Source organism: Rissa tridactyla, chromosome 1 (assembly GCF_028500815.1).
Source record: "Rissa tridactyla isolate bRisTri1 chromosome 1, bRisTri1.patW.cur.20221130, whole genome shotgun sequence".
Lineage (NCBI taxonomy): Eukaryota > Metazoa > Chordata > Aves > Charadriiformes > Laridae > Rissa > Rissa tridactyla.
In genome coordinates, this window is record NC_071466.1 from 56604325 (window position 1) to 56626122 (window position 21798).

The 21798-nt window shown below is 41.0% G+C and overlaps 1 pseudogene; it reads left to right on the forward strand.

Moving 5' to 3' along the window:
* Positions 1-1304: 1304 nt before the first annotated feature.
* Positions 1305-12064, forward strand: LOC128904815 (uncharacterized; annotated as a pseudogene).
* The last annotated feature ends 9734 nt before the right edge of the window (positions 12065-21798 follow it).

Consider the following 21798-nt stretch of genomic DNA (forward strand, 5'->3'; position numbering starts at 1 on the left):
TAGGCCCAGATGGCTTATATAAATCACAAATGCTGTTTTATAGCTTAGTGATTAGGATTTATATTGAGCGTGTTCCACTCCTGCAGCTCCTACAGTGGAGTTGCAGGCACCCAAGCGCTGGCAGCAGGGAGGGCTGCAGGGGCAGCCTCTCTGAGGAGAGGCCGGGGCTGCCCTGAGCCAGATACAGCCGGTTCCAGCCGGCTCCAACCGACCCACCCCAGGACATGGCTGAGCCCCACAGCCAAGATGGTGGCACTTCGGGGAAAACATGTTTAAGAAAGAGCATTGGAGAGAGAGAAAGGAGGAGCAGGAAAAAGTGAGAAACAGCAGAGGGAACACCAAGGTCAGAAAAGGAAGAGGAGGAGGTCCCCCATGTAGCTGAAGCAGATACCCCTGCAGCCCGTGGTGGATGACATGATGGAGCAGTGGGAAGGTGTAAGAGGAAAGGAGAGGCAGAGAGAAAACACTATGTACGGACCGCTGCCCACCCCACCGCCCCCTTTTGTGTCACTCGTTGCCTCACTGAAGAGACTGAGGGTGACCTGCTGTGATAGCAAGGGTGGGGGGAGAGGAGCCAGAAGTGAAGGAGTGAAGCCGCATCTGGGAAAGGGGGAGGAAAGGTGTTGGTTTAGTGCTTGTCTTTCAATTCCCATTGATGTTTAATGGGCAATAAATTAAGTTAGTTTTGCCCAAGTTGAGTTTGTTTTGCCCAAGATGATAACTAGAAAGCAATCTCCTTGTCTTTATCTCAACCCATGTACTTTGCCATTCCAATTCTTCCTATTTTCTACCCCATCCTGCTGAGGGATGGGAGTGAGCAGGCAGCTGAGTGGGAGCTAAGCTTTTCATCAAGGCTAACCCACCACAAGCTGGTAAACGCAAAACACCATTGTTGACTTTTCAGGGTGTTTTGTGCAGGATTTATGCTTTAAGTCTACTAGTGAGCGCTACTTTTCTTTTCAAAGGTAGCAATAATGGAAAGACTTCCCAGGGGGACAATAACACAGGTGACATGGTATTTAAACACTGTGGTTCCAATTCCAAAGTACCATATTCCTTTCTCCACTGACATTGGAGCATTCAGAAAAACATGAAATGTAACAAAAAGAGATTTTTCTTATAGTATATATTAAACATTAAGCTAATTAGTAACTTGTTAATATAGAACACAATTCTTAGATATAATTCCACCAGAGCCCTGTGTTGGAAGACCATGACTGGAGGGGAAGATAAACTCCGAGCCGACCCTGAACTTTTTTGAGACCTGCTGCTCCAGCTGGATGCACACAAATCTATGAGGCCTGATGGGATTTATCCCACAGTCAGTGCTGAAAGAGCTGGCCGATATCATCGTGGGACTTGTCTCCGTTATTTTTCAATGGTCTTGGGAGCCTGGAGAGGTCCCAGTGGACTGGAGGCTGGCAAAAGTTGTCCCAATTTTCAAGAAGTGTAAGAAGGAAGACCCTGATAAGTACAAGCCTGTCAGTCTCACTTCATTGCCTCGTAAAAATATGGAGGAGTTTATTCTGGGAGTTACTGAAAAACACTTGAGAGACAATGCAGTCATTGGTCATAGCCAGCACTAACTTAACTGCGGTCAGGCTCAAAGAGTTATAGTAAACGGGGTTACATCAGGCTGGCAGCCAGTCACCACTGGGGTTCCCCCAGGGCACAATTTTAGGGCCAGTGATCTTTAATGTTTTTATAAATAATCAGGACACAGGAATTGAATGTATATTAAGTTTGCCAACAATACTAAATTAGGAGGCGCTGTGGACTCCCTCAAGGGTAGAGAGACCTTACAGAGACATCTGGATAGACTAGAGAGCCGGGGAATCACCACCTGTATGAAACTTAACAAGAGCAAGTGCTGGATTCTTCACCTGGGATGGCATAATATTGTTTATATATACAAATTGGGGGCCAAGACTGTAGAGCAACTCCATGGAAAGAGATCTAGGGGTTTGGGTAGATGTCAGCCGTGTGCCCTGGCAGCCAAAAAGGCCAACTGTGTCCTGGGGTGCATCAAGCGCAGCATAGCTAGCCAATAGAGGGAGGTGATTGTCCTTCCAGTACTGTGTGCAGTTTTGGGTACCTCAATATAAGGACATCAAACTATTAGAGTGTGCCCAGAGAAACACGAAAAAGATGGTGAAAAGTCTAGCAAGCAAGACTTAGGAGGAGTGTCTGAGGTCACCTGGTTTGTTCAGCTTGGAGAAGAGAAAGCTGAGGAGTGACCTCATTGCAGTCGGCAACTTCTTCAAGGGGGGGCAGCAAAGGGGGAGGTGCTGATATCATCTCTCTGGTGACCAGCAAAAGGACACAAGGAAATGGAAAGAAGCTGCATCAGGGGAAGATCAGATTGGATATTAGGTAAAGGTTCTTCACTGAGGGGGTGTTTGGTCACTGGGACAGGCTCCCCAGGGAAGTGGTCATTGCACCAAGCCTGTCAGAGTTCAAGGAGCATCTGGATGATGCTCTTAGTCATATAGTGTGGTTCTAGGTAGTCCTGTGAGGAGCAGGGAGTTGGACTCAATGATCCTTATGGGTCCCTTCAGACTTCAGGTATTCTATGATGCTATAACTGTTTTAATCTGTAATGCCTAAAATTTCAAGGCCTGCAGCCACTACACAGGTATTGTTCAGGTATTGTTCCTGCTCATTTAGAAAGGAGTTTGGCCTATGTCTGGGTGAGGACATGGAGAAGTTCACTAACAGTATCTGATATGTATGCTTTTTTGCAAGGCAGAAAAAAATAAATACATGCTCGAATATATATATATATATTAATATTATCCTCTGCCTTACTAACAGATATTGTCTCTTAGTTTATCCAGCTCTTTAAACGGACTGTGGCAAAGAGATGTCAGCTTTAACTTTGTTACTTTTCCTCACTTTCAAATTACTTTCTTCAATTTAACACTTACCATTTTTAATATATTTAGTTGAAAATAAATATTTACAAAACAAATTAGGTGATTTCAGACATGGACAAACCATTTGTTTCTTTATGGAGCTAATGCTGGTGTGCAGTGACAGCAAATACATTATTCTTCCCCCTATGCAAAAAAATTAGTAAACATCTCATTTTTATTCACCATCTATAAGCCTGTCAGTCAATTTTTTTTTTTAATATTTAAGAATTCATCAAAACAGATTTGTTTCACATTTGGAATTTAGTAACTAATAGGAATGTCATGTATTGATTAATATCCTATACGCAAAAATAAATCAGTGATTATTTTGAGCAACGTAGTCCTTTATAGCAGTGTGCTGTCAGAGCAAAAAACTTACCGTTACTTGTTTAAGGGGCATATTGTTGTAAATTATATTAATCTTAGCTATTTTATTTCATACTTGGAGCAAAAGTATGAAAAGCTAGTGACTACAATAAACATTTGTGGCATGCATTAATAGATGAGTCTCTCAATAAGTATAAAATGTAAATTTAAGAGGAATTGCTAAAACATGCCAGAGGTTTCTAAAGTAGATACTGTCTCCTGGGGGGGAAATATTCTAAATGTCCTTGCATATATCATATTCTAATGAATATTCAGTATATCTCAGTGGCATAAAGAGTGAATAAAGTGTCTCAGTTATGTTGTAAAGAGAAAATGGAATAATCCAGGCAGATTTGCTTCCTAAGACTTGATTTTATATTGACTTTTTATTTAGCCACCAAAGCTAAATTTCAAAAAGGATATCTTATATTAAAGATATCTTATATGTAAACACATGTATCTATATATATTATGGTTTTAGAAAAGCTATCTAATTATGCAAGCAAAATGTAACATTTAGCATTCCCAAGAGGAATTATGAAAAAACCAGACAAAAATTAAACCGTGAAAGGCATAAAAGTTTCATTTGCATACAGATTACAATACATGGCATCTTCAGGAAAAGAATGGAAAAGAAGCCAGGTAAGCTATCATGGAATCATAGAATCATGGAATGGTAGGGGTTGGAAGGGACCTCTGGAGATCATCTAGTCCAATCCCACTGCCAAAGCAGGTTCACCTAGAGCAGGTTGGACAGGAATGCATCCAGGTGGGTTTTGAATATCTCCAGAGAAGGAGACTCCACCACCTCTCTGGGCAGCCTGTTCCAGTGCTCTGTCTCCCTTATCATAGGGCTCATTAAAGTAAAGAAGTTTTTCCACATGTTCAGATGGAATTGCCCGGTTTTGTCCATTGCCCCTAGTCCTGTCTCCTGGCACCACTGAAAAGACTCTGGTTCCACCTTCTTGACACACACCCTTTAAATGTTTGTTAGCATTGACAAGATCCCCCTCAATCTTCTCTTCTCCAGGCTAAACAGACCTACGTCTCTCAGCCTTCGCTCATAAGAGAGGTGCTCCAGCCCCTTGATTATCTTAGTAGCCCGCCACTGGACCCTTTCCAGCCTTCCTTGAACTGAGGAGCCCAGAACTGGACACAGTACTCCAGATATGGCATCACCAGGGCAGAGTAGAGGGGGAAAATGACCTCCCTTGACCTGCTGGTCACACTTTTTAATGCACCCCAGGATGTCATTTGCCTTCATGGCCACAAAGCCATACTGCTAGTTTATGGTCAACTTATTGGCCACCAAGACTCCCAGGTCCCTCTCTGCAGAGTTGGAGCTACTCACTACACTAGTGTAGAGCTTTGCCTAAGATCATATTAAGATAAATCTAAGGTGACTTTACAGCTCTTGGGTTCAAGTTTGCTCTCAGTTGTCCAGATAAAAATACTGGTACAGAATCTTGATATCTTCTGAATTTTCATGTCAGCATATCTGACGTGATATATCTAGGACCCTGTAAATAACTTCATGACAAGAAAATTGTTCACTTCTCCATTTGCAGACATTATGTCTCCTAAAACAGAAACAGTCTTTCCAAAGGTAATCATAGAATCATAGAATTGTTAGGGTTGGAAGGGACCTTAAAGATCATCTAGTTCCAACCTCCCTGCCATGGGCAGGGACACCTCCCACTAGATCTGGTTGCTCAGAGCCCCAGCCAGCCTGGCCTTAAAAAATTCCAGGGATGGGGCTTCCACCACCTCTCTGGGCAACCTGTTCCAGTGTCTCACCACCCTCATGGTGAAGAACTTCTTCCTAACATCCAGTCTGAATCATCCCATCTCTAGTTTTAATCCATTCCCTCTGGTCCTACCATTACCCGACATCCTAAAAAGTCCCTCACCAGCTTTCTTGTAGGCCCCCTTAAGATTCTGGTAGGCCACTAGAAGGTCTCCTCGGAGCCTTCTTTTCTCCAGGATGAACAACCCCAACTCTCTCAGTCTGTCCTCATAGGAGAGGTGCTCCAGCCATCTGATCATCCTCGTTGCCCTTCTCTGGGCACGTTCCAGCATGTCCATATCTTTCTTGTAGTAGGGGCTCCAGAACTGGACGCAGTACTCCAGGTGGGGTCTCACTAGAGCAGAGTAGAGGGAGAGAATCTCCTCCCTCCACCTGCTGGCCATGCTTCTCCTGATGCAGCCCAGGACACGATTGGCTTTCTGGGCTGCTAGTGCACACTGACGGCTCACGTTGAGCCTCTCATCTACCGGCACCCCCAAGTCCTTTTCTTCAGGGCTGCTCTCAAGCCAGTCACTGCCCAGCCTATATCGGTGCTTGGGATTGCCCCGACCCAGATGGAGGACCTTGCACTTGGTCTTGTTGAACTTCATGAGGTTGGCATGGGCCCACCTCTCCAGCCTGTCAAGGTCCCTCTGGATGGCATCCCTTCCCTCCGGCATGTCAGCCACCCCACAAAACTTGGGGTCGTCAGCAAACTTGCTGATGGTGCACTCTATGCCACTGTCCATGTCACTGACGAAGATGTTAAACAAGAGCGGTCCCGGTACTGATCCTTGAGGGACTCCACTTGTCACTGGCCTCCACTTGGACATGGACCCATTGACAGGCACTCTTTGGGTGCGGCCGTCAAGCCAGTTCTTTATCCGCTGAATTGTCAGTCCATCAAAGCCATATTTTATCAGCTTGGAGACCAGGATGTCATGCGGGACAGTGTCAAAGGCTTTGCTCAGGTCCAGGTAAATGACGCCAGTTGCTCTCCCCTTGTCTATTGATGTTGTGACCTTCTCATAGAAGGCCACCAGGTTTTTCAGGCACGATTTGCCCTTGGTGAAGCCACGTTGATTGTACCCAATCACGTTTTCATTATTCTTTTGCCTCAGTAGTGCCTCCAGGAAAATCTGCTCCATAATCTTACCAGGCACGGAGGTGAGACTGACTGGTCTATAGTTCCTGGGTTCCTCCTTCTTTCCCTTGTTGAAAATGGGGTTTATGTTTCCCCTTTTCCAGTCAGTGGGGACCTCACCAGACTGCCATGACTTTTGGAATATAAGAGAGAGTGGTTTAGCAACCTCATCCGCCAGTTCCTTCAGTACCCATGGGTGTATCTCATTGGGTCCCATGGACTTGTTCACTTTCGGGTTCATCAGATGGTCACGAACCTGATCTTTGCTTACAATGGGCAGTTCTGTCCAACCCCTGCCATTGTCTTCTGTGACTCCGGGAGTGTGGCTGGAGCACTTGCCAGTGAAGACTGAGGAAAAGAAGTCATTGAGAACCTCAGCCTTCTCTGTATCACTTGTCACCAACTCCCCCATTTCCTTTCTGAGGGGGCCCACAACTTCCCGAGTCGTCTTCTTTCCATTAATATACCTATGGAATTTTTTTCTATTTCCCTTGATCTCCTTGGCTAGATTTAACTCTGTACTGAGCTTTAGCTTTTCTAACCATGTCTCTTGCTGCTCGGACAGCTTCCTTATATGCTCCCCATTCTAGTTGTCCTTTCTTCCACTCCTTGTAAGGTTTCATTTTGTGTGACAGTGTGTCCAGGAGCTCCTTATTCATTCAGGCAGGTCTCCTATCATTCTTTCCTTCCTTCCTCTTTGTCAGTATAGTTTGCTCCTGGACACAGAGAAGGTGATCCTTGAATGCTGACCAGCTGTCCTGGGCCCCCCTTCCCTCTAGAGCTTTGTCCCACGGCACTTTGGCCAGCAGATCCCTGAAGCAATCAGTCTGTGTGCCTAAAGTCCAGCGTCGTAAGCTTGGAATACAGCCTCCTAGTTGCCCTGAGGATCTTAAATTCTATCGCTTCGCAGTCACTGCAGCCAAGGTTATCCCTGAGCCTCACGTTGGTCACCAGCCCTTCCCTGTTGGTGAGAATGAGGTCCAGCATAGCACCTTTTCTTGTTGGTTCCTCTACCGTTTGGAGGAGGAAGTTGTCATCAGTGCATTCCAGGAACATCCTGGATTGCTGGTGCCTTGCTGTGTTGTCCCTCCAGCAGATGTCAGGGTGCAGACATCCCCGATGAGGACCAGGGCCTGTGAACATGAAGCCACTTCTATCTGCCTATGGAGGGCCTCATCTGCTTGGCTCTGCTGGTCAGGTGGCCTGTAGCAGACCCCTACTGTAATATCACCTTCCCCTGTCTTCCCTTTAATCTTAACCCATGCACTCTCAACCAGCTCATTGTCCTTCCCCATATGGAGGTCTATCGATTCTAGCTGGTCACTGATGTAGAGGGAAACACCTCCTCCCCACCTACCTTGCCTGTCCTTCCTAAAGAGCTTGTATCCATCTATCCCTACATTCCAGTCATGGGAATCATCCCACCAAGTTTCAGTAATGGCCACTATGTCATGGCTTTCCAGCAGCACAGTGGCCCTTAACTCATCTTGTTTATTGCCCAAGCTGCATGCATTCACGTAGAGTCACTTCAGCTGGGCTGGCTGTGTCACCCTCTTGTGCAAATCCCCCTTGATTCCCTTGGGGTCTCCCAGTGCATTGTCCCCGGCTTGCCTCAGGGCAACAAGTTGAGACCCCTTACTAGGACTCCATCCCTCTGCCCCTGATGTGCTGCCCCACTGTTTGTCACAGGCAAGCATGAAATTATTGACCCCTTCCCCCTTCAAATCTAGTTTAAAGCCCTATCAATGAGCCCTTCCAACTCCTACCCCAGAATCCTTTTCCCCTTCTGGGATAAGTGCATCCTATTAGCTGCTCACAGCTCTGGTGCCTCATATACCAAGCCATGCACGTAAAACCCAAAGCCCTGTCTACGACACCAGTCCCGGAGCCATGAATTGACCTGTTGACTCCTCCTATATATTCCCTCGTCCATCGCTGATGTCAGAGGGATGGAGGAGAACACAACTTGAGCTCCTGATCCCTTTACCAGTTGCCCTAAGGCCCTGAAATCTCTTTTAAATGATTATGAGCGTCTCATTTCTATCTCATCAGTTCCCACCTGAAAGACCAGAAGCGGGTAATAACCTGAAGGACTCACAAGGCTGGGTAGTTTACCTACAATCTGCTTTACCCGGGCGCCAGGGAGACAGCAGACCTCCCTATGGAGCGGGTTCGGTCTGCATATCGGGCCCTCTGCTCCCCTCAGCAGGGAGTCACCTACAACAACGACCCTTCGGTTTTTCTTTTCAGGGTCAGTTTTGATGGCTGGCCTGAGGCAAGTTGGCCTTGGTGGCTCTTCTGGCCTTTGAGAGCCCTCGTCCTTGCTCACAACCAGTTCCTCCTGCAGAGCCCCATACCTGTTCTGCAAAGGCACTATAGGTGGTGTGCTTCTTAAAGTAACACACCACCTATAGTGCGGTGCCAATGAACAAGTGGAACAGTAGGGACTCCTAGGTCCTGTTTTTCCTACTTCTGTATTTAAGTTGAACTTTCCAAAGAAAGCTGTCTCTGTCCACAAGATCTACCATAACGTATGTGTACAGTCCAGACAAGATGTGAAAGTTCCTTGAAAGTCTTTTGCTTTCTTAAGCATGTTAGGGCAAAACACAGCCTTTTAGATGACTTGTCTTAAGTGTAGTATATTCTTTCTTCATTTATGATGTTTTTAACCTTGAAAGGGACAGAAATTATACAATATGACTCTGGCGACTAACCAAAAAAGCAAACCCAAACATGCATTTAACAAAATCAACGCTAACAGTCCTCAGCAATTAAAAATGGGCTTACACTGAATGGTTAACTTCATTCTCAGAGACTAATTTGGCCAGTTGTAACATAGATAACCTTTGTAATACTGCCACTAGGCTCATTTTCGAAAACTATATGCAAGGAAAATATATGAAACCGAAGTGAGTGAGTACTGCATTCCTAATCTTATCAGGCTCTCAAATTATTTCTTCTTCTCTTTCACACTATCTTTTCTTTACACATCTGTTTTGTTCTGTGAACTTTGCTTCACCATTTTCCTTGATCAAATGTAGCAATGAGAAACTGCTTTCTTCTGCCATTAAAAAAGGAGTAATACATGGATACTGATAGGAAGAAAGTTCTAATGAATTGCTGCTGAGTGTTCCTGTCCTTGTCTTTGCAGAGGGTTACAAAATTGTCATGTCAGCCTGCCAGAAGCTCTTCACAGATACTTCTTCAGTGTCCATTATGATTGTATATCACTATCTTTAAGGTTATTATTTTCTCAGTAGAAAGGAAATAACACAGTTTCCCTTGCAGACATTAGGAAATTAAGACATGGTGGCTTGCAGGGAGAAGTTTAGAGTTGGAATTAATCTCTCCTCGAGGGCAAATTAACACTAATTCTGGTAATTCTTGCAACTAAAAAAATAGAATTATAGTATTTAATTTTAAAATCTGAATACTTTTTGTAGAAATACAGTCTGGGTAGATCTCCCAGCAGTGCTGTGTGATGGCACTGAACATCGTCTGCTCCATAACCTTCCCTGTCACTGACAGGGAGACTGACAGGCATGTAATTCCCCAGATCCTCTTTCTGTCCCTTCTTGTAGACGGGCATCACATTTGCTAACCTCCAGTTAACTGGGACCTCCCTGGTCAGCCAGGATTTCTGATAAATGATGGAAAGTGGCTTGGTGAGTGCTTCCGCCAGCTCCCTCAGTACCCTTGGGTGAAACCCATCTGGTGCCACCAACTTGTGTATGTCTAAGTGGTGTAGCAGGTTGCTCACCATTTCTCCCTGGATTACAGGTGCTTTGTTCTGCTCCCTGACCCTGTCTTCCAGCTCAGGGGGCTGGGTACCCCAGGAACAGCTGCTCTTGCTATTGAAGACTGAGGCAAAGAAGGCATTAAGTACCTCAGCCTTTTCCTCATTCTTTGTGACTATGTTTCCCCCCACATCCAATAAAGGTTGGAGATTCTCCTTAGCCCTCTTTTCATCATTCACGTATTTATAGAAACATTTTTTATTGTCTTTTACAGCAGTAGCCAAATTATGTTCTAGTTGAGCTTTGACCCTTCTAATTTTTCACTGCATAACCTCATGACCTCCTTGTAGTCCTCCTGCCCATTCTTCCAAAGGTCATATACTCTCCTTTTTTTCTTGAGTTCTGGCCAAAGCTCTCTGTTCAGCCCCACTGGCTCATCTTTCAGCATATGGGTACATCCTGCTCCTGCACCTTAAAGATTTTATTCTTGAAGAATGTCCGTCCTTCCTGGACTCCTTTGACATTCAGGGCTGCCTCTCAAGGGACTCTGTCAACAAGGCCCTGAAATGGATAAGAAATTAAATGGGAAAAGAAAATAAAAGGGAGCATAAAAGAGGGGAAGAAAAAAAGGGAACAGGAAAGGGAGAAGGAAAGTAAATGGAGAAGAAAAGAAGGAAAGTAAATGGAGAAGAAAGGAAGGAAAGAGAAGAGGACATCTGTAATGGGGCTCTGGCTTCTGTTACAGCACAGGGGATGGGTCACAATGGGGCTGTCACCAGGGGCACCAGCAAGCAGTGGTGCTACAGTGCAGCCTGGGCAAATGATGAGTGCAGGTGCACTTGCAGCAGGGAGGCTGAGCTGGACAAGGGCCAGGGCAGAAACGCCAGCTCCTGGAGGGGTTCTCACCCTGGAGTGAGGCTCCAGCTGATCAGGGGAGCATCTTGGACAGGGCACAGTGCCATCTATTTCCCTTGCCCCCTCTCTTACCTGCCGCCAGGTTCCTGCGGCTCTCACCCCCACTTACCCTGTGGCCAGCTCCCTCCTGCCCAGCCCCACTGAGACACCTTCTCTTCTGTCTCCTGCAGATCACCGCTGTCATTATCTTCCTCATCCTAACTGTGCTGGGCATTGTCCAAAACTCACTGCAGTTGGGTGATGAGCTAGTTGTGGCCACACATGCTCATGCAGCATTGCACAGAGCAGCTGAGCTGGAAGGTGACTCAGCTGCTGCAGGATATATAGCAGGCCCAGGAGCATAATGGGGTGGCTGGGAAAGTCCTGCTCCTTGCTGCCTTCCATCAGTAGTGATTCTGGGCCTCTCCTCTTGGGACAGGAGCCCTGGTCCTGCTCCTGTGGCTCTTCTGGAGGACCAGAAAAAGGAGTCGTAAGCCAGAAAGCAGCTGCAAGCAGGGCAGACATCGAAGTCAAGAGAAGGAGAAGGAAGAGGTAGAAGAAGATGATGACTCTGGTGACACATGTGATCTGGGTATATTTTGGCCGATTGCATCCAGTGGCCAGTGCTGTACATGGCTGACACATACAAGTTGGTGGAGGGTCTGGTAGACGAGCTTTTAGTGCCTGCCAAAGATTTTCTGGGAGTAACTTACAGCCATAGCTGCAGCTAGCCATTGGGACGAGCTGTGTCTATGAAGGTTAGAGTGCCCAGGAGGACAACATCCTTTACCTCCTGCTCGTTCTGCAGCCTCCCCCTGTGCATGCCTTCTGCTTGGAGCTGGGCATTGCAGAGGAGATGCTGAACAACTCCTGCCTCCATGTACAACTACAGTTCATGTGCATGAGGGAGCAGCTGGTGAAGGACATACTATGCTTCCTCCACCACCACAAGGATGAGCTGAAAAGTCAAGACCCCAGCCTCCTCAGCATCCTTTACACCAACTCTTACTTAAACATCCAGTAAACTGCCTGCTGTTTCCAGATGTTGCTGAAGGACACCTGGAAGGTTATGCCTCAGTCACATCGCTGCCAGCTGACAGGGCTGCCTACTACATGCTCTTCCGAGCTCAGGCTAACAAACACCTCCCAGGAAACCCTGTTCATTGAGATGATTTTTGTGGTGCAGCTGGATGACTCAGACTGCTTCCTGAGCCTTGAGTAGGCAGAGGCCAGCTTTACCACCAGCACGGCATGGCAGGAGAGCTGTGATGTGTCTGAAATGCTCTTCACCAGGCGTGCACAGCACAACATCTTCAACCCCAGAAGTGAGAACTTCCTACAACAGAAAAGGATATATGAATACCTAAAAAGCAAATCTTGTGCATAGTAGCTGAAATAAAAAAAAAAAAAAATCCTGATTTTTTAAAAAAAAGAACAACTATCTGCAGTCATTCAGTTTTGAAAAAGAAACTTACTCTGTACTTCCACTGCAATACATTAACTGAATCTAAAAATTAGTTAAATATTTTTAATTAATTTTCCTACTAATAGATACTTTGAGTAAGTCTGTATGCCATTTTCCTGTAAATATCCAGTTTCCTGTTAATATTCTAAGTCTCTCTGGAATTTCTTTAGAATATGTTGACTCTAATATGAATGCTGACAGAATCTCATCTTTAGACATTCATATCTTATGTGAGGCGAAGGTATCACTGAAGAAAAAACTTCTAATTATCCATTAAGTTTTTATAATATTAGGTAGTAGAAACTTTCTTAGTTAAGCTGCCTTTCTTAACACACTGGCTTTAGTAATTTACACAGCAACTAACTGAAAAATTATCATATTTAAAGGTCAGCTTCTTTTAAGAAAACAATTTCACTCTTAAATTTTCTAAACTTCAGAGATAACACTTAGTTTAAATAGTTTTTCAAGACCTGTATGTTTTTGGTTTTATTATTGTTGTAGAGGAACGGAAGTGCCTATTATATGGTAAACCGTGAAAAAAAACCTTTAAAATATCCTGGATTTTCAATGGCATAGTCTAGAACTGCAGAAAAAATATTAAGGTATATGTCAGTCATACTTGTGACTAGACAACCACGGGATTCTCTTAAATCTCCACAGGGACGGGCACAGCATCTTGCTTATGAATTATGCATTTTTACCTATTCACTTTTATTTGAAACATTAAAATGTATACTGACAATGTCATATATGTCAAATCCATATGCAAAAACATATTTATACTTTCTAATTATAATTCAGAAAAAAAACCCACAACTTTTTGGTACTTATTAAGGGAACAAAAACTTTTTTTTTTCTACTGAGACTGTTCTCTTGAGTTGATGGTTTAATTCCCATTGGATGTGTTCTGATTCTTCAGATAACTGGTGAAAGGCTCTCACTCTCCCTATCTTTCTGCTGTGATGTTATTTCACTGAAACACTTTGTAAAGCTGAATTGAATTTAGATGACTCTTCACTTAGGTCCTGATCCAAAACCCATCAAAGTCAATGACTTTCTTTGGGAATCAAGTTCCAAAGATAGTTTTTAAATACTTTTGAGGTAATGATAACCTGAATATATATCTCAAAGAATTTCTATGTTCTGGGACTGTTTCTGAGTTCAAACTTAACGTAGTATGAAGGCTGAGAAATCTCCAGGTTTCAGCAAGGTTCACAGGCTATGCTTACTTAGAAGTTGGGAACCACAGGCTATAGGAAGCTTTGGGAGTAAAATAGCTAGAGGTTCTTACAGCGATTCATATTCTCGTGTTTCAAGTTGTTTTATGATTATTCTTTACAACGACTTATGCATTTCATGATAATGAGGGAGAGACACTGCACAACATGAGACAAGACCCTGGGGGACTGTTAAAAGACCTGAAGGGTTAGGGAGGATTGCCTATATTTCTTTGTGGATCTCATGTGTAGTATCTTACTTAAACCAACTGTATAAGGACTGAGTCCCATTTAATTCTGAGATGGGATTGATTATCTTCAGTGAAGGTAAGAAGCAATTTACTGATCCTGGACTTCAGGCAAGTGGACTTCAGCTTATTCAAAGAACTGGGATCCCGGGGGAGGAAGCTCTGAAGGCACTAGTGGTCTATCCTGGGAACTGCTCTTTTCAACATCTTTATCAATGAGTCAGAGGAGCGAATAGAGGGCTTGTGCATAAAGTTTGCAGATGACACTTAATAGGGGGACCAGATGATGTGCTGGAGCAGCACTGGTGCCTACAGGGAGGTCACCAAGAAGATAGAGCCAGGATCTTCACAGTGGCACATGGTGGCAAGGCTAGTGATAATGAGCATAAATTGAAACAAGAGTTTACACCAGTTATAAAGAGAAACGCTTATGCCATGAGGACAGTCAAGCAAGGAAACAGGTTGCCCTGAGATATTGTGCAGACTCCATCCTTGGAGGTTTTCAAGACCTGACTGTATCAAGCTCCAGCCAACCTTATCTGCTTGGAGCAGGAGGATGGACAAAAACCTCCCCAGGTCTTTTCCAGCATGAATCATCTTGTGATTTTATGATTATTTCCTTTCTCTTTTAAGTTACTAGAATCAAATTTTAGTTTTGACATGATGAACTTCCGGAAATTATTCAGGAGCAATTTTCTCTGGAATACTTAGGAACTTAGACCTCAATTCAGATAGTCTATGTCAGGAACTGAGACTGTAGTATGATTCAATGCTCCCTTCAGAAGTATCCAGGGAATATCTAAGGAGCAAAAAAAAAACAAACACTAGTAAGTGTTTTAAAATTATGACATACGGTGGGTTTGCCTTCTACTTTTATTTCAGCTTTCATGTTTTATGATGGAAAAAAGAGGAAGCAACTTCTTTTACATATAGAAATTGCATCTCTGAATCATTTGCCTTAGAAGTTCAAGACAAGACCTGAGGCTCAGCTTACAGGTTTGATCCTTCACTTCTCACATCCTAGAGGAGTGCTTTAACTAGAAGGGTGGAGACAAAATGATGATTCTATTGTTTTCCACTCCTTCAATTTCCTAGCTTCTGGGCGAGGTATGCATTTTCTCTGTAGGGGTCACTGGCATCTACAAATGAATAAAGAATACTGGAGTGAGAAACTAAGATTCAGGATTCCCTTTACATGAGTTCCTTTTATCACGTTGTAGTCAGATGATACCCTGCTGTTTATCTTCTTTGTCTCTTTATGTCCTAATATCTAAGTGTTACATGAATTATTGGAGATGTGGCTGAAATCCCATTCATGAGGAGGGGTTTTCTACTTCCTAGGCTTTTGTATCAAACTGTCATGTTTTAAGATCAGTTTGACACTGGGGAGACAATATGGACTTGGATACCAAATCATTTCAATCACAGAGTACTGGTACTCATATACGCTGGTACTCACAATCTGCCTATCCATGAGGTTCTTGGGAATTCATGATTTTTGCAGTGACTGACACGTTTGCAGCTATCACAATGATTGGCACATTATTTATGCTAACTTACTGCTAACTATGCTTACTACTGTAAGGGAAACCGGTTTGTTACAACTGGTTGCTCCTTGAGACCATGCCTCAGGGATAATTCTACCCCTGCAGCTCTTCCCTCCCAGCATTTCAGCAACCACATGATCACTCCTTCCCCTCTTCACAGTTTGTGCACCCTCCCAGGTTGAGCAGTGCCAGCAGGGTGCAGGAGCAAGGGCTGAGGTATTATTGCAGCCACTCAGGCTCCACAAATGCAGATAGGCTCCCTCATCCCACTCCTTCTTACCAAGAAAATCAATGCCAGACTTAAAAGAACAGGAACAAGGTACAAGAAAATGAAAACAAAATGATAAATATAGAACAAAAAACCTCCTCTGAATATGATCAGATTTGATGAACTGTCAGATTATTACTATAAATATATTTCAATAATAAATATTTAATTAACATTGGTTATATTATATTGAGCAATATATATATTCTGTACTTACAGAAATACTCAAGAGAGTCTTTCCTTTAAACTAGAAAATTTATTATTTTCAATCACTGAAAAAAGAAAGGACTATTTCCTCAGTTATTGAGCTGCAATCATCTTAAGGGAGAAATCAATTAAGAATGTCTATTACAATTATAATGCCACCGTTAACATTAATCATCAACTAAGTGTGGTTGTAACTTATTTCTAAAAGTACTAATCAACTGTCCAGAAAAGGTCATATAAAAAGTTATCTGTCCTGATCAAGTAATGAGATCATGTAAAATTAATTCCATGCAATAAATATGTAGAAAATGTCATTAATTGAGTATATCCTAGCAACACAAAGGTTTAAAAATCCTTTACACCTTACAGTCCCAATGGTATTTTTTTTATTTCACTCCTGGAAGTATATCTTTTATTTACTTTTCACTAGCTTATTTTCAGAATAATGCTTAACCTACTTAATAAAAGCCATATAGTGACATGGGTAACACATTCCTTCAAAATAATCTGCTTCAAATTAATTAGATTAGTAATGAAGTACAGTAAACCTGGATCAGATGTCTGACTGCCAAAGACCCTAAAGAAGTAATTTTATTTTTCTAAACCTCAATTGCCTATTTCAAATATGTTACTAATGATTTTAGTCATATATGAAAACCAAACTAAATGCTATCAATAAATAAAAATATGCATAATTTAGTGTATATAGGACTGAGATATTACTATCATAATCCAGAATAAAATTAACAAATCAGACAACTTCCTTCCTTAGTCAGAAACTAGGCTAATTGCTTTGTTGGTGAAAAATGATGTTGCATGTATTAGCAAATTAAATGTGCTCTCTGGTATTCCTTATTCTTTGATTGTGTTTCACTTGCAGAGCTGTTCTGAAATTTAATCATGATAATACTTTAGCTGCTGGTAAACTTTTGGGTGACAGCAGGTCACCTAGAATGAACCGGAAATTTCCAATTCAGTAATTGCATGGTTAAATCAAAATTAAAAGAGAAACAAGGAAGGACTGCTGGAATACGTAAACTGAAACTTAAAAAAAATTCCTTTCAAAATAAATTTATTTACATCCTGGAGTAAATTAGCATATTCTTATGCATATAATATTTTGGCTTAGCTAATGTATTTTAATTTTGTTGTATAGGATTAATATCTATCTTATTTTCACCCTGGATATTGTTTTACTCTGGATGCTGTTTTGGAACCTATGGAAAGTGCATACAGCCCATTGAACCAATTAGAGAACTGCCGCAGCTGGTTAGGAGAATTTCACTGTTTCACATTTGAGACTTAATCTAGGATGCTAATGGTTACAGAGAAACAAATTTGATTTATAATTCCAAACTAAATCTCTCTTTGTAGTAGTTAAGAGCAATACAAGTGCAAATCGTTCTCATTCTAACTTATATAAATCATATACAGAATAAAGAAAATAATAAATATATAAAAATGAAGTACTCCGAATATACTTTTGGATTCACAAAGGTGAATTTAATGTAAGTGAAAGATGTGACTTGTTTTAGAAAAGTGAAGCTTCCAAAGGACTGGTAGAATGGCCACCTTTCCTTCTTCCCTGAGTGTATACAACATCATTCAAGTTACACCATTCTTGTGATGCATTCAGAAGACTAATAAATGGTAAATCAGGAAATATTTGCAAAAGCAAAACTAACCTCCTCTGAAATCTCAACCATTATACTAGAATGAATGGCATAGTAGCTCTGTTTTTTTTGTTGTATCTATACATAGTAGAGTTTTAAGGAAAGAAAGAACTTATTTAAGCTGAATTTTCTGTGGTCCTGAAAATACTCAGTGAATTTACAGGTGGAGATATATATATACTTATCAATAATTTCACATGGCATTCAGTTTTTAGGTATGAAATTCTGAAGCAGACATGCACTGTTCGGCCTATCAATTCTACCATAATATTAAAGACTTTTACAAAACAAACAAGCAAAGCAGAGTTTACAAATAGCTCTAATATTATTTTAAAATAAGGTTTCCAATTAAAAGTCCAAAAGCTTCCCACTAGAGAAAACTTTCACAAGTTTGGGAGCTCCCTACATCCAGAACAACAGCAGCATTTGCTCTGGACTACATGACTGGTTTTGGCTATTTGTAGTGAAAGCAATTATTGCATAGGATGAAGCCAGGTGATTTCTCTTAAATTCAGGCCATCATCTGCCCTTTATATATAGAGATAAAAGGAGAGTAGTCAGTGATGAATTGCATATTTGACTTTAGTGTCTTCCCCTTTAATACCATCTCTTCCTTGTTACTTCATCTCAGACTATAATTTTGGTATACGGAAAACAGGCTAATCTAACCCTTGTCCTACAAGAACGAAAAGACTGCTGATAAAACAAAATAGTAGAGAAGTTTAATGATACATTGTCACCTTTTTCTCCATAGCTTCTGTCATTTTTTTTCCTTCTTTTTCTTCAAATTACAAAAACATTTCTTTGTAATGAAATATTTCTTTGCTAACTTTCTTTTTTTAATTTTAATTTTGTATGACTTCACATGATATGATTTTATCCCAGTGAATAAAACCATAAAAACATTAAACAAAGATCAATTTCAACCAGAAATATATACTTGATCAAAAATTAAGTCAAGTAGATGAGACTGAATGAAATACAACATGCATTTAACAAAGATAGATCATGCCCAATTTACCTGATAATTCTTGGACAGGATAATTGATTTTTTACAGTAGGAAAATGCACTTGATCTAATCTTCCTAGACATCAATAAAGACCTCGGTACAGTGCCACTTTACTAGGAAAACTAGAGAAGGTAGAGATTTGTCAAGCGAAAAAGGAATTGTTCAAAAGGAAAAATACAGTTGATAATGGTGAAAGGGGACCACCAGTTTATTTGTGCAGGAAGAAGTTCCTCAGTAGTTTTTAATAGTTAATACTCTTCATCAACGATTTCTACTAAAATAGGAGTGGGAAAGTTAATAAAATTTGCTACAGAAAATAAGGATTTAATAATACTTTGCATGATTGGAATACGATGTATATGATGTTAAGAACCTAATTTATGAAGAGGGATTGCATTTCTTATCCAAAAATGTAGGTCATACACTTTGGCATCGTAAGAAGTCCAGCACAGAAGAGGTGCAATATGTGGCCACTTCAATTAGGAAAGACAGTTAAAAGAACATAGCTGTGCGTATAAATCATTCAGAGGATGCCTGTAGTTAAGAATATGACAAGGTTGAGAAAACAGCAAAGATAACCTTAAAATATATCAGTAAGAAATGTACACTGAACATAGTTTTGGCTCTCTATCTAGTAAACCCTACTGGTCCATTCATAAATGAATAGAAAATTGTTATGTTATTGGAAATCACTGAGCACTTTCATTCCAAGAAAATCTGTAAAAAGTAAGTTCCCTCCAAGAAGCACTGAGCTCTTACCAAGATCCATATATGTGCATAATGTGCAATAACATTTATTATTTGCATCACCTGACAGATAAAATGTGCATCACTGAACACTTTTGATCAAGAAGCGTTTATGAAATGTCACCATGTTCCAAGGCTTTATGAAAGTAGCTATATCATATCTAAGGCCTCACTGAGATTTGCAATCAAGTAGTATTAACAGCATTTGATTTTTTTTTTAATTTAATGATAGAATTTAACACTATTGCTTTTTAATCGATTGTTGCATTTTCCGTAATTGTTTGTTACAATAATCACAATATTTTTTAGAGGAACTTTAAGGAACTGTTTCCCTATAGAGACTTATTTTACCTCCTTCAGTTGAAAAGTCCTCCATTTAGCATAACTATAGTTCCCTTACAGATGAAATTTCTCCTTTGATTAAATGAATAATAATGATATAGTAGGACACAAAATACTTCATAATCATTATTAATTCGAACATCATGGAAAGTGCACTGTTCAGAACCACCATCTACTTCTATTCTTCAATCTTTCAACTCTGATTTCTTTTTCCTCTATAGCTTTTTCTGTTCTTGATAACTCCTAATTATATTAAGCACTTTTATTTCCTCCATTATAGACCTTATTAAAACATTATTCTTTTATAGAATATTATTAGATTACTGAATATATTTTATATTCTAAATATAAATATATTTTGTATATCTCAATATATTTACATATATAAATATATTATATTTTTATGCCTCTCTATATCCTCTTCCCTTGTGACTGCGGAAGGTTCTTCTTTACCCAAGGCATCGCCATCTGTGACTTCTCCCATCTTCTTTGTAGTGTGAAAATCTTCAGAAGTTTGTTGATGTGTCTGTTTTGACCCATTAAAATTCATCATGTAGAGTAATTGCTTCTGTAGCTAAATTCCAAGCTTCCTTCCTAAGGCGTCCCTTTCAATTTTCTCTTTAGTCTACATCTTCCCAGATTATTTTAAGCTGTAATGCTACTAGCTTTACTTGGAGCTAGAAAATCAGAGATTCTCAATCTGTGCTGAAATGCGGACTTTTGGTATTATTTAATATAAAATTGATTGGTTTTTTTTTAATTTTTGTATTCATATATGAATAAGTGAGATTTTATCGTAGGTAATATACATTTATGAGAGACAGGACAACAGCAAAATCTGTCCTGTATTGTTTGTACATAAAATTGTAGGAGGTGTCATTTCAGACTGCTTATTGTGTCACAACTTGGACCTGAAGCCAGTTTAATGTGGAGCCAGGAGCCTATTTGTGTTTGAGTTCCTTGAGTTCCCAGTAATGTTTCTGAGCTGAGACTTCTTGTGAACCAGTTTGTCTGGATTCTTTGATTTTCAATGATTTCTTAGATATTTAATGACTGTTTCAATGGAAAACCAAACCATGGTTGTTCTAAGCTGAAAAACAAATGCTGGTTTAAGTGTCAGGTCTGGAGTGGGCTCCCTGCCTTCTTAGAGTTGACCTCTCTGGGCTCAAGGCCAGTGGTGGGACGCAGCACAGTGGTGCAACCTTGGCTCACACTGCTGTGTGAGAAAAAGCAGGAGAAAGATTCATTGGGGAGGCCCTGCTTCACTCCATCTGTGGCTTTCTCCCTCATCATGGAGCTATGTCACAGCCCTACCCGTGCCCAACCATGTCCCTGCTGACCCATCCCCGATCCCCTCTTGCTGACTTGACGTCTGATGTAAGCAGCCATAAAGGTGATCTGGTTAGAAGGGGAAAATTACTGAGCAGAAGAAAAACACTGCTGAAAAATACTGACAGACTATCGCTCGGAGCGGTGGGCCCTTGTTGACGATGACCCTGCCCTACCAGCATGGCTGGAAACCCCTGCTCCTAGTGCCCCTTTCCTTAAAGGACAGTCTGGTCTTGCTGCCCCTAGACCATTTAGTTTGGTTGTATTTGTTTAGGAATTATTCTCATGTTAAATTAACACTGCAGTGGGATGGATGAAATAATGCAGATGCATGCAAATCAATCCACTATCCTGGTGAAAAAAAAAAAGGAAAAAAAAAAAAAAAGACTTTCCTGTAAGAATATTCTTTTATTTTTTTTATATTTTATTATTTTGCATGTGGTGTGATGATAACTACAATTAAATAAATGAATTCACAGTGTGTTACTTCAAAGTAGTTAATGAACAGTTAATAAAAAAATAATTTCATTAAATTACTTTTCAAGATCAACAACTATTAAATGAATAACATTGAGTCAGCTGCAGCTAATTGTAGTTAAGTTCTAGGAGAGGTACAGGACTCTTCTTATATATCAGCTGAAGCCACTGATTTTTCTCTTAAGTTTTGTTTCATTAGTTTTTAAATTTACATTTCATTGATCATTTCTTGTAGAAGAAGAATTTTTTATATACTGAAATTGAAATGATAGATAATAACCTCTCCTCTACCAATTAAGTGCAAACAATCTGATCTATGCTTTTGTCATACTGCAATTTAATTGCTCGGCCAGAGGTTTCTGCTAGCTGGCAGGTTTAATAGTGTATGTCCTGCCAGCTCTCATTTGTCAGCACACTGTGCCTGTA